Below are 13190 nucleotides of genomic sequence, written 5' to 3'. Positions count from 1 at the left end.
ATTAATGAGGAAAAAAATGAACTTAAATGATTTTAGCAAATGGCTGCAATATAAGAGTGAAAAATTTAAGGGGGTCTGAATACTGTCCGTCCCCACTGTATATTACATATACATACACATACAGACAAACACACTCTTATGGTAAAGCCAGTACAGTGAAAGAAGAACAGTAGCACTTCATGAATGGCAGAACTGGTCAGAGGGAGATATTTCACATCTCCCTGCCTGCACAAAGAGCAGTAATGCACTTAGGGTGATTAGGGTGTGCCCAGGCACACCTGGCACACCTCCTGCGCATGCCTATTATCACCAGTTAATTGGCAAGAAAAAAAGAAGCAAGCGGTGCAAATCTATAATAATGAACCCACTGCTATTACCTAATCCTTTACTAACCCCAGATGTGAAATGCATTCAATAGCATTGCCACTGATCCCAGGAGTCCTAGGAGTTTTCTGTTTATTGATGGGTCCCCTCACCTCTCCAGTCCATGGTGTGCAGACAGTGAGGAGATGATGTGCTGTAACCTTTATCAACCAGTCATTGAGCGGTAAGGATATGCAGTAACCTCTAGGAACCAATCAGTGAGTAGTAATAATGTGCAGTAACCTCTAACAACCAATTGGTGAGTGGTATAGATGTCCAGTAACCTCTAGCAATCAATCAGTGAGCAGTATTGATGTACAGTAATCTCTAGCAACCAATCAACAAGCAGAAGTCATGTGCTGTAACCTCTAGAAAATAATCAGTGAGCCATAATGTTTGCTGTAACCTCTAGCAGCCAGTCAGTGAGTGGTAATAATACACTGTAACCTCTTTCAACAGGAATAAAAACTGACAGGTATTCTAAGCCCTCTCCATTCAATCCAAAACTTAAAAAAAAGTTTTGCCTTTAGTTATACATTAACCCTTCTCTTCTCTGTTCTGCTACTGGCCACCTCTATGACAAAATCTCACTCCTGTCCTGCCGCAACCTAGCCATTTCTGTCTACAACAATTCACTGTTATCCTCTCTGGACACACTTCCCCCCTCGCCACACACAGAATCAGGCACGGACCCTACAAGTCTCAGAAAGACTTCAACCAATATAAATCTGCTCTGCAAAAATAAAATCCCTGCCTCCATATTGCCAAGCAGACCTATTTTATCACTTTCATGAACACCCTTTTATCCAGTCCCTGTCAACTCTTCTCTATCTTTTTATTTATATCTAGCTATATCTTAGGCCCCTTACACACTGGGGCGGGGGCGGCATCGGCAGTAAAATGCCGCTATTGTAAGCAGTGCTTTACCGTCGGGGGTAAAACCGCCCTGCTAGCGGCCGAGAAAAGGTTAAAAACCACCGCAAAGCGCCTCTGCAGAGGCACTTTGCCGGTGGTATAGCTGCGCTGTCCCATTGATTTCAATCAATATACACCGCTCCTTCCCCGTTCCGAAGATGCTGCTAGCAGAACTTTTTTCACGTCCTGCTAGCGCACCGCTCCAGTGTGAAAGCCCTTGGGGCTTTCACAATGGAGAGACAGCAGTGGCTGTTTCGGGTCGGTTTGCAGGCGCTATTATTAGCGCAATAGCGCCTGCAAACCGCCCCAGTGTGAAAGGGCCCTAGGACTCTACATTGTTCTCACCTGCTTCCACCCATTAACTCACTCACTGCCCAGGAGATCACCGATCACTTCAAAAATAGGATTGATACAATTTGCAATTAGATGTCCACTGTACAGGGCAGGCCATTGGGGACAAGCTAGGTGAATGAATACATGGAAATAGGGGAACAATCAGCCATGGCGCTACAATCTGCAGCCACAACATGAGAGCCCTTTACTACAAAGTAAGGCAAACAAACAACACAGGGAATAAATCTACACTAATACCTAGTTAAAATAACAAAAACATTTGAAAGTGTACAATACCTTTAAAGCATCACCTATGTCAAATTTTGATTATCATAGGTCAAAAATCAGAATAAAAAAGAAAAAGAAAAGAATCTCCAGTAGTTACATGAGATGTAAGAAATGTTCATGCCCCTATTAGACAGGTTTCACTGTAACGGGGCTTCCATTGGAAAGTTTCACCTCTTGTTCTGATGACAGCGGTGTATTTTTCGATTTCTCATTATTTTCTTTCTCTGAAAATGGCCTTTGGGACATATAGTGCATCTGCATAGATAGCAATAAAAACTTGACAGGGGTTCTAATGATTCCCCCCCCCCCCCAAAAAAAAAAGTTCTGTGTGCTGATTAGAGAATCGAGTAATGATTCTGACATATATATATATATATATTTATATAAAATATTTTTTTTGTCTATATACACATTAATTATTGCTGTCTGGAAACTTTCAATAAATATGGCTGTCCTGTGAGAAGAGGAAGAGAGACCAGGACTGCTGTAGACGGGCACATCGCTGGATTGAGAGACAACTCAGAAAAGTATTTAGGGAAGGGGGAAGGAACAGGTAGTGGGATATTTTTTCACCTTAATGCAGGGAATGCAATAAAACAGAGGTCCGCCCACCCCACGAAAAATTTAAAAGTCAGCAGCTACAAATACTGCAGCTGCTGACTTTCAATATATGGACACTTACCTGTCCAGGTCACGATGTGAGCACTGCAGCAGATCTTCGGATCGGCTATTGGGTGCAGCTGCCGCCATTGCTGGTTAAGGAACCCGGCAGTGAAGCCTTTTGACTTCACAGCCGCGTGTGTGAAGCACGCTGCTCTTTTTAATTGGCCTGGCAGTGGAGGAAGGAGGCGGGGGGCTGAGCTTCGCTGTGTCACCATCTCCTGGAAGTGGGGAAGAGGACCTGTTAAAAAACAGGTCCCCCCTCCCCCCCAAAAGGTTCCAAATGTGGCATCGGAGGGGGGAGGAGATGAATAAGCGTAAGTTCCACTTTTGGGTGAAACTCTGCTTTAAGGTAAAAAAAAAAATGACTTTAAAGCCACTTTAACGTGTGTGTTACTGCAATAAGCCAAAATGCATGTTATGTGTAACGCACATCTTTCCAATGTACCTGTGTCTCAGCACATCACAATGCACAGTCATGCTATATTGCTAAAAATAGTGCATTTGTAAATAAAGAGACCCTGTCAGGTCTTTCGACGATTCCTAATGGCAAGTCCCTCTAAGAGGTAGTATGCTCACCTTTCTGGTGGCCCATGTCTGCAACTTTCCCTTTGCTCCAGCTCTGTAGACTTCTTAAAGCCCAGCTTTCAATTTGAATCAGCTAAATATACCCCAGGTACCTCAAGAGATGTGTAAAGTCTTAGTTTATTTTCATTAGAAAACAGCCACAGCCAGTGTAGAAAAGCCTGAACCTCTGACTTGGCCATTTGAAATAATGACCTAAAACAAGTATGGAGATCAGGCTTTCTGACTTTCCTGATCTAAATACCTATTCCAGGTCAGTGACTCAGGAAGTACTGAAGCCAGTGTTTTTATAACAGGCAATGACACCAGCACAATAATATTTTTAGAAAGAGGTCAGAAATGAGCAATGGAAGCACCCATATTTATGTTACACAAGGTGGAACCACTAGCCGCACATGCTCACCTTCCCTTTGCTCCCTCCCTATGTTTGGCGGACAGAGAGAGGAGGCAATTTTGAGATTATACAGGGTTGAGATAGCTTTTCCTGTCCCCATTTTACAGTACTGGGTGCCTATTTGCCACGCACTGTCACAACCAATTGGAAAAAGGAGTGTGAGTCACATGCCTGCCTAGATAGATAGATAGATTTGTTGACAACTAAACAGAACAGTGGGGGAGTGAAATGAAAGCTGAATATGTGCCCCTCTGTATAGTGAACATGGAAGTGCGTTGTTCTGAGCTCTTCTGTGATCACATCTGTCAGATCCTGGCCAGCTAGAGTATGGAAAGGAGCAGACTGAGTACTGTCCAGTATAGTGAGATCTATACTATCCAGCCTCAATTAAATTGTAAAAATGAAAGAAAGTGCAACAACACTTAATGGGACATACACCTTATAAGACTTAAAGTGTAACTACACTGCATCTGAGCACCACAAACCAAAAAGGTTATTTAAAGAGTAGGTCCACCACCCCACGAAAAAAAGCCGTCACCATTCCTGGTAAGGGTACCCGGCAGTGAAGCCTTTAGGCTTCACAGCTGCTTACCTACTGTGCATGCGCAAAGCGTACTGCACTTTATAATTGGTCTGGTGGCGGAGGAAGTAGGAAGGGGCCGAACTTCCGAGAGACGGTGCCACGGCCCCGTCTCCCGGAAATGGGGACAGGTACCTGTCCAAAAACAGGTACCAGTTCCCCACTCCTCCCCAACAAGTGCCAAATGTGGCACCGGAGGAGGGAAGGGGAGAAGACGTATAAGCGGAAGTTCCATTTTTAAATGAATCCATTTCCATTACCCATTCCTTCATCGATAGGGATTGTATTGATCGCCAATCTTGGAATAACCAATCTCGCCGCTGTCAACCAGTGTCTGAGCAGACCCAGCCGTCCTGTTGGCACAGAACACAGATTACCTGACTCCACCCGAATATATAGGTTCTCCCAGCAGGCCAAGGGATTCAAGAAAACCCCTGTCTGTTGGCTGAGATAGCCCACATATCCATAACCTGACCTTGGGTCACCCTTCTCTTATCTAGTACCACTAAGTATCCGGCCACCTAGTGGTAGAAGAGAAAAGTGCAAGAAGGCTAAATTTAAGGAGAAATCAATAGATCTCTATCAATCAACCAGGATAACTACTCCTGACAAGTAAATTTGTGAGGAGCTCCCTGCCTAAACTACAGGGTGCTACATAGGCTTATTGCGATTTTTTTACCAAAAATATGTAGAATACATATTGGCTTAAACTGATGAATAAATACCACCAAAAGAAAGCTCTATTTGTGGGAAAAAAAAAGACATCAGTTTTGTTTGGGTACATCGTCGCACGACCACGTAATTGTCAGTTAAAGCGACGCAGTGCCGTATCGCAAAAAATGGCCTGGTCATTGAAGGGGTAAAGCCTTCCGGGGCTGAAGTGGTTAAACATGTTATTAATGAGATAGCTAAGTATAATCAGTTTAATTGTGAACTTAATCTGTTTGAATAGATATGCATTTCTGGGGAAATAACTTCCCATTCCATCTTTTTTTTGTATAACTTATTACTTTCAAAACAACACCTGGAGAAGGTATATTATTTAAGAGAATGGGAAATGAATATCTGTTTAACAGAACAAGATATATCCAGATGTTTCTTACACATAAACTGAATATGGCTAGCGAGATGCAAGAAAGAAACTGATGGTATGGATCTCCTTATAAGTTGCACCAAATATCTGCTATAAATTCAAATAAATGTTGGTGATGCCTCTCGGGGGTTGGCACACTCTTACACATCTGGTGGAGCTGCCCTCTAATTAGGCAGTTTTGGGATAAAGTTGCACAGGTATATAATAGGGTAGTTCCAATAGATTATGAGTGGACACCCAAGATGGTGTTGGTTTCAGTAATCCCTGGTACAATTTCCTCAAATAAGAAGTCATTACTCAAGTTCTTTATTGATGCAGCCAGAGCTCTGATACCGAGACACTGGCAGTCTGTCAAATCCCCAACGATTGGGGAATGGGCAATAGAGATGTGCTGTTTAATAAAGACGGGGAAGAAGTTGCACAACAACATGATAGATGCAAGGTCTTTCATTTAAGGTGGACACCCTGGATTATCTATATGGAAACAGATGATTTTAGGACCTTAAGGTGAAGTTTTGTATCTGTGAAATTGATGAACCCCTTTGCTCCTAAGGGTAAAACTAATCTAAATGCCACAATTTTGCAGCTTTTGACATGTGTTAGTAAAACCGTACATATCATCACAATTACTTTGTGCATCCAGGTGGATTATACCTTGTTTTTTTCAGGACTAATTGGGCTTTCAACTGGTGATAAATGTTAAAGCATATCTCCTGATTTTATTATCAAAGGAACACTGGCCCAAAATAGTAAACAAAAATATATATTTTTTAAATTTAGCTGTATATTTCTTGGTGCTACCATAACCTACCACCAAAGGACAACCCAAATTAAATTCTCCTGCTCCTAGCGATCACAGTGATACCACATATGTGTATGTTAGTTGTTGTACGTACCGGTAGTACAGCCCAAAAACAATGGTGCACGTTTTGCTTTTTTTTTCCTACCTACTGTAAAACACACTGGCATTAACTGACAATGATACTACTTAAAAAATAAAAACTCTGTCCAAAAAAATTACTGACCCTGACCTTGATCCAAACGCTAACCCTGGCACTGTCCTAGATCAAACCTTGATCTAGGTATTTTTAGTATTTTTTATTATTATTATTTAAAGTGCTTGACAAAAGTTTTTTTTATCTTAATGCATTCTATGCCTTCTTTGTGTAGCAGCCCCCCCTGCCCCCTAACACTTACCTGAGGCCCATCTCTAACCAGCGATGTGCACAAGTGCCTCAGCCCTCTGGGACTCTCCCTCCTGATTGGCTGAGACACAGCTGCATCGCCATTGGCTCCCACTGCTGCCAATCAAAGTCAGTTAGCCAATTAGGAGAGAGAGGGGGCGTGGCTGAACCATGGCTCCATGTCTGAATGAACACAGGAAGCTGCGGCTCAGCTTGGGTATCCCCATAGCAAGGTACTTGCTGTGTGGGCACTCGACAAGAGGGATAGGCCAGGAACGCTGGTGAGGGACCCGAGAAGAGTATTGGGGCTGCTCAGTGCAAAACCACTGCACAGAGCCCTTCAGTATAACATGTTTGTAATTTTTAATGAAAAAAGCCCAATCCAGTGGGGCTGCATATTTGTGTTACGCCGGTGTGAAGGAGTTAAGGTGGATAAAGTGAAATAAGCCCACTATTTGGATATGCCTCTCTTATTGTGCTTATTTTTTTTTCTTGTTGTTTTGTTTTAAGGGTGTCAAATAGAGTTTTAGGAAAAATAATGATGATATTAGTATTTCTACAAGACAGATATATAGTCATGTATAGAAATACATATGACTAGACTTTATACATGTTTAAGGAAGAGGAAATATGGATACTGAAGGACTTTTGTATTCACCCCTTTTATATTTTATATCTTTAACTTTTACCTTACTTTTTATGGTTTTGTACTTTTTTCCCTGTTTCTTATAAAATTCTATAAAAATAAATTGAGCAAAAGGGAAAGGAAAGAAAGGGAAAAAAAAGAGCCTTTCATGGGAAACACAAAAAAAAAAACAACAGCAGGGATCTGCTGAAATCGTGCACCAAACCTACCATGGCCTAAAACTTAGCCTTTTATTAGACAACTATATAAAATGCATATTATAGGGAGTATAAAGAAGTCACAGAAAACTGCCAGGTGTGTGACCGTGTTTATAGGGCAATATGGATCTAGTACAGAGGCATGATATAATAGTCATAGATGGTCCCAGTAATAAGCTCAGCCGCGGGTTGGAAATGACATCAGCTGCAGGCTGGATGGAGACATGGAAAGCAGAGATAGAGCGCAAGCTTGTGCTGGTTGCCGTGACAACACCTTTTACGAGTATGCGCTTTATCAAGTCCAGACAGAGACAATCAGGTTATTTATAGTAAACTAAAAGGTAAAAACCAAAAAGTAAAAAACAAAATTGGATTATCAGGACTGGGTACTAAAAATGGGACTGGATAACCAAAACCCATTCAGATCCAGGGGGGATATTCTAAAAAATTATCTATTTAGTTATATATTATATGAAAACTGAAAAAGTAATTTAAAAAAAAAAAAAAAAAAGATTATATATATATATATATATATATATATATATATATATATATATATATATATATATATATATATATATATATGTAATAAAAATGAAAAAAAATCAAAAAATGTAAAATACAAAAAGAAAAAAAACAAAAGAAAAAAGAAAAAAATATGAGAATTACTGATGGTTTTCCACCTTTGTCTTACATTAAAACAAACTCTTTGTGGGAGGTCCTAAACAGGCTGGTATGCTCCTGTCATTGGACCTACAACTCCATTTCTTGGCCATATATCTTTACCATCTTAGAGCAATGGGGCTTTGGACAAAGATTTCTCGGACTGATGCGGGCCCTTTACTCCAACCCCAGTGCCCAAACCTGATTGGGTTGCAATAGAAAAACAGGCAGTTCCTAATTTCACGCTAGACTTCCTCCTATGGATGCCCCCAAGAAACAGACCCTCTATTCTAGCCCCGACCCTTTCTCACTCTTTCGCTCTATGGGATTCCTTACGTTCTTCCAAGGCTTTAGTTTCGCTTACAAACCCCTCTCTCATATTTATAACAATCCAGACTTCCCTCCGGGGAAAAATGTTACGGCCTTCAAGTGGTGGGTGGATAAATGCCTGTACAGGATAGGACAATTTTTTACAGCCGCAGGCCCCTTCACTCTAAAACACTGTACCAAAATGCTAGACATGCCCTTATCTGAAACCTTTCGGTTCAGTCAAATCTCCCACTTTTTGCAATCGCTATATAAAGACAACGACTTCCCTCCAAAATTCTCTGATTACGAAATGTGGTGTGGTCAAGCCAGAGACCAGAGGGGTGGGATCTCGGTGATATATTCGTTACTTACTTTGCCATGCTCAAAAGCGACTTTTATGGAGGCCTGGGAATCTGAGCTTCAATTTAAGTGGAACTTAGTAGATTGGCACAGATCCTGTTTTAGATCCTTTCAGGGTGTCCTCAATACCACTTTAGCTGAGGCCAGCCTGAAAGTGATCTCCAGATGGTACTTTACACCGACTAAACTGGCCTCAATCTATCCTACGGCTGACCCTCTCTGTTTTAGAGGTTGTAAACTCCAAGGCACTATATCCCATATTTGGTGGGAATGCCCCAAAATTCGCTCCTTCTGGAAAAAATATTCAATATTTTGGATGAACTAGTGGGGGCTTAGGTTCCCAGAACTCCTCAGGTAGCCCTTCTTAATGCCCCAATTCTGGGGATCCCAAAGTCCTCGGGCAGACTGGTTCACGTTGTACTGCTGGGGGCTAAGCTCACGATTGCCAGAGCCTGGAAACGTCCGGGAGTTTCTCTCCCAGCAGCTAAAAGGAAAATATCCTGGATAATGGCCCAGGGAAATCTCACTAGCATAGTCCAGGACACTGTGAAGAAATTTGAAGGTATCTGGAATCCATGGGCTCCATTTGTAGGAGTAACTTTAGGACCTACTGGTAGATCCACATAAAGCATACTCTAAACGCATGAGAGATGTTCCACCCTTCCCCTTCCTCCCCTCTCCCCTCCCTCCTCTTCTTTCTTTCTTCCTTTCTACTATTCTCTCATCTTCAGGTCTCCTCTAGACCCTGGTATTACTTCAGTTACATGGTTACTATGTTTGCTCAGCTTTGTTCATTTCAGTATCAATCACAGCAGTGGAACAAGGAAATTTTCTATTCCCATCTTCCTCATAGCTCTACTTTATCTCACAGCTCTCAGAGATGTAATTTTATTTGAGATGTGAGTTCTTACCGGGAGAACTCGGATCTCCGAGATTGTATGGAGGTCCCTCGGCCCGGCACAGTGTGTTCCCATACGGGGTGGCGGGCAGAAGACGATCTCTTGAGTGACAGCATATAGCTTCTCTGACACCCTTCTTTTTTTTTGTGTTAGACTATTTACTGAGCCCTGGAATCCTTGACCACATATAGTACATGCTGTAGACAACTGTTATAATGTTTACTACTTAGACACTGTTCTGTTTCTTAATGCCTATACCTGACAATGTACAATCCTGTTTTGTATAATTGCTCTTTTTTTCTCAAAATAAAAATCTTTTTAAATAAAACAAACTCTTTGTTTGAGCCAAAAATAAAATTCTATTCACCACTGAAACTTGCAGAATAACTTATGGCTGTAGAGAATATATGTACACACAAGATAATAACAAATAATGATATACTAGAACCATTATCAGTACATGTAATACATTTGAATGCATAAAGGATTACAAAATGAAAACAAGTGAAAAAACACTCACCAGGCCTTTATATATAAGAGAAATTATTCATAAATATTGCTTCAGATGGAAAACAACTTGGTCAAACGATGAGTAACTAAAAAATAATAATCAAAAACATCATAAGTGGTCTGAAAAACCAGAACAGGAAATATGTTTCAAATATAAATAATACCAAAATAAGATAAAAAAAGAAAAAATAGAAATGAGAAACTATACAAGCCAACGTCACACTATATTATGTACCTCAAGAGCCTCATTGAGGCTATTTGGGGACATGAAACCTAGTTTAAAAATTCAAAAAGTCTCCCTTTTGCATAAAAGGAAGTGTTTTTTTCATTGGCTGTGAGTGGGTTGTCACCCCTGTCAATTTTTTTTTTTTTTTTGCTACCTTTGTCCCTTTGCTTCCTGTCCCATTGATGCAAGAGGATGTGAGAGGAAATCTTTATAAAGTAAGGAGAAATCTTCTATGAAACAGTCATCACCATCATAGAGGTTCCCTTTAAAACTTTTCAGCTCTTGTTTTGGTGACAACTGTATTTCAGATTTCCCATCATTTTCTGTATCCATGAAAATGGTCATCAGGACAAACAATGAAGGTGAATCTACACAGACAACAATACAGACTTGACAGGAGTTCTAATCCTTCCCACCTCTATCCAAAATAAAAAAAATAAAAAAATGCTTTGCCTTTACATACACTCTAACCCAATGCTGGGTGGCAGTATTCAATGAACACAGCTGATCCTTGTGCAGTACCTAGATATTCTACTTCAATATCTCTCTACCCAAAAAAATATAACTTTAAACTTACCTGATTCAATGCTTTAGCTGTCCTAAGAATGAGGTGTGTTTTGTGTGTTTTGATGAGATATTTATACTTCATTTTAGTGTTACTCATTATTTTCACGTGCATTGGTCAAATAAAAATTAGCTTCAAAATTGGTTAGTTATTAACTTGCCTTTGTCAGCCTTTGAGATAGGTCAGTGCGTCCTAACCCTCTTGAGTAAAGTTCTTTTAGCAGCAGAAGAATATGTAATTTACATCTGTGTGTAATGTGTAAAACAGTATGAGACAGTGAGGCTGATTTAACTAAAGGAATGGAGAATTTTTACTCATTATTGTATGAATAGTGTACATGTACAAACCTCAGCACTAGGGATGAGCTCGATGTTCGAATCGAACGTAAGTTCGACTCAAACATCGGGTGTTCGCCTGTTCGCCGAACAGCAAATATTATGGGGCATTCGCGGGAAATTCAAGTGCCACGGAACGTCCCATAATGCACTGCGTGATTGCAGTGCATTGCTGTATGATGATTAGCCAAAGCATGCACCAGACCTGCATGCTTTGACCAATCACAACACACTCTGCTGAAAGAGCCATAATTGGCCAAAGGCAGGGTGCTTTTGGCCATTCATGGCTCAGGGGGACTAAGTCCACACCCCACACTATATAAGGCTTCTTACAAAGACCTTCCTGGCTTCTTTGGCCAGTCTCCAGGTCTAGGACCCACAGTCATTAGTTGTAACAACAGTCTTTCCCATGCTCTTGAACCCTGGAACTGTCTTACCAGAACCGATGGGTGATCTTGCACCCCTAGACACACCGAAGTGGGGCATAGACGGGTTCACCAAGCCCTAAGTAGCAATGTACCTCTCCACTAAGTCCACCAATTGGGTTGCAGTTTTGGGGTCCCCCTTTCTGACCCACTTCCTCAGAGCATCAGGGAGCGCACACAGGTACTGATCCATTATCACACACTCCATGATCTGAGGGCCTGTCAAGGTTTTTGGCTGCAACCACTTCCTGGTGAGGTTGACCAGGTTGAACGTTTGAGAACGGGGTGGCTTGTTGCTGGAGTAGGTCCACTGATGTACGCACTGGGCCCGGACTGCCATGGTGACACCCAAGCGTGCGAGTATCTTTTCTTAAGAGTCTCATAGTCCTGGGCCTTATCCAGTTCCAGATCAAAATGTGCCTTTTGAGGTTCTCCTGTCAGAAATGGGGCCAACAGACCCACCCACTGTTCTTTTGGACATCCTTCATGGACAGCGACTCTCTCAAAAGTCGCAAGGTATGCCTCGACATCATCGGCAGGTGTCATCTTCTGTAGGTGGTATGAGGCACGTACCAATTTTGGTTCCACTGGCACAGGATGTGCGAACCCCTTTTTGAAATCCACCAGAGCCTCTGCGAACTGTCGGTTCATCTCCTACTGGGCCACCTGTTGTGCTGCAGCAGCCTCTGCAACTTGGCGGTTGGTTTCCCATTGAGCTGCATTGGCTTGTAGCAGGGCCTTTAACATTTCCTCCATTTTTAGAAATTGCCTGCATTCTCCACCACGTGTGGGAGATTAGCTCGTGGGGATCACCTTTTCTGGAAATTAAGGTCAGCATGCAGACAGTTTCTTTAAAATCTGGCGGGTTTCCAGCTTTATTTAGAAGAGGTTTGCAAAGTCATGAAAACAAACAAAAAACAGTAAACTAAATCCTTGCCATCCAGCGTTAAACTAAACAGTAGACTCCTCTCTATACGGTGTGGGGCTGGTCCCCGTCACCCACAAAACATATGGTAAAGCAAACCTTCTTATTAAATCCAAACAGAGCTCCTCTCTCTCAGATTCCCTTCTGAGTCTCAGGCCAGAGCTCTGCTGTGCTCTCTTCCTGCTCATTGAGGCTGCGTTCACACCTATGCAAATTGGATGCGGGTTTTCCAATTCGCATAGCGGGAAAATGTGACCGGCTCTTTATGGAGATGGTTCACATATCTCTAGGGCGGCTGCTGAGCGCACTGCACAGAAACGCGGTGTGTCTTTGGTTCTGTTTCAGGGCCGAATTCAGGCAGAGATTCGGCCCTGATTCATCCCTGAACCGGAGAACAGGGACGCAGAGAGTTTCTGTCCGATCCGTGGCCAGTTCCAGTGTGAACCAAGCCTTAAAATCCACTCAAGTGGACCACAACATCCAGACTGGAACCAAGCCTGCCACAGGCTGGAAAAATCCAGGCCGGATTCTGGTTCAGTCTCTTGCAATAGAACGGATGCGAGGTGAAATATACCAATTATCCAATACCTCACCCCGCATACCGTCACAATATATATATATATATATATATATATATATATATATATATATATATATATATATATATATATATATATATATATATATACTCTGTATTCAATGTAGCCTATATAGTCAGTGTATGCTCTATATTCA

The 13190-nt window shown here is 41.7% G+C and overlaps 1 long non-coding RNA gene across 1 annotated transcript in view; it reads right to left on the bottom strand.

Annotated features, from left to right (window-relative positions):
* Positions 1 to 10891, bottom strand: part of LOC141107207 (uncharacterized) — a 40383-nt gene extending 29492 nt beyond the window's left edge. Inside the window, exons 1-2 of the long non-coding RNA XR_012235814.1 lie at positions 10783 to 10891; positions 9990 to 10065 (exon numbers count right to left, since the gene is read on the bottom strand). This is a non-coding gene — a long non-coding RNA (uncharacterized lncRNA). The remainder of the gene's footprint in view (positions 1 to 9989; positions 10066 to 10782) is intronic.
* Between the last annotated feature and the right edge of the window lie 2299 nt (positions 10892 to 13190).

The sequence above is a fragment of the Aquarana catesbeiana genome, linkage group LG09 (assembly GCF_042186555.1).
Source record: "Aquarana catesbeiana isolate 2022-GZ linkage group LG09, ASM4218655v1, whole genome shotgun sequence".
NCBI lineage: Eukaryota > Metazoa > Chordata > Amphibia > Anura > Ranidae > Aquarana > Aquarana catesbeiana.
This window is presented reverse-complemented; position numbering and strand designations above follow the sequence as displayed.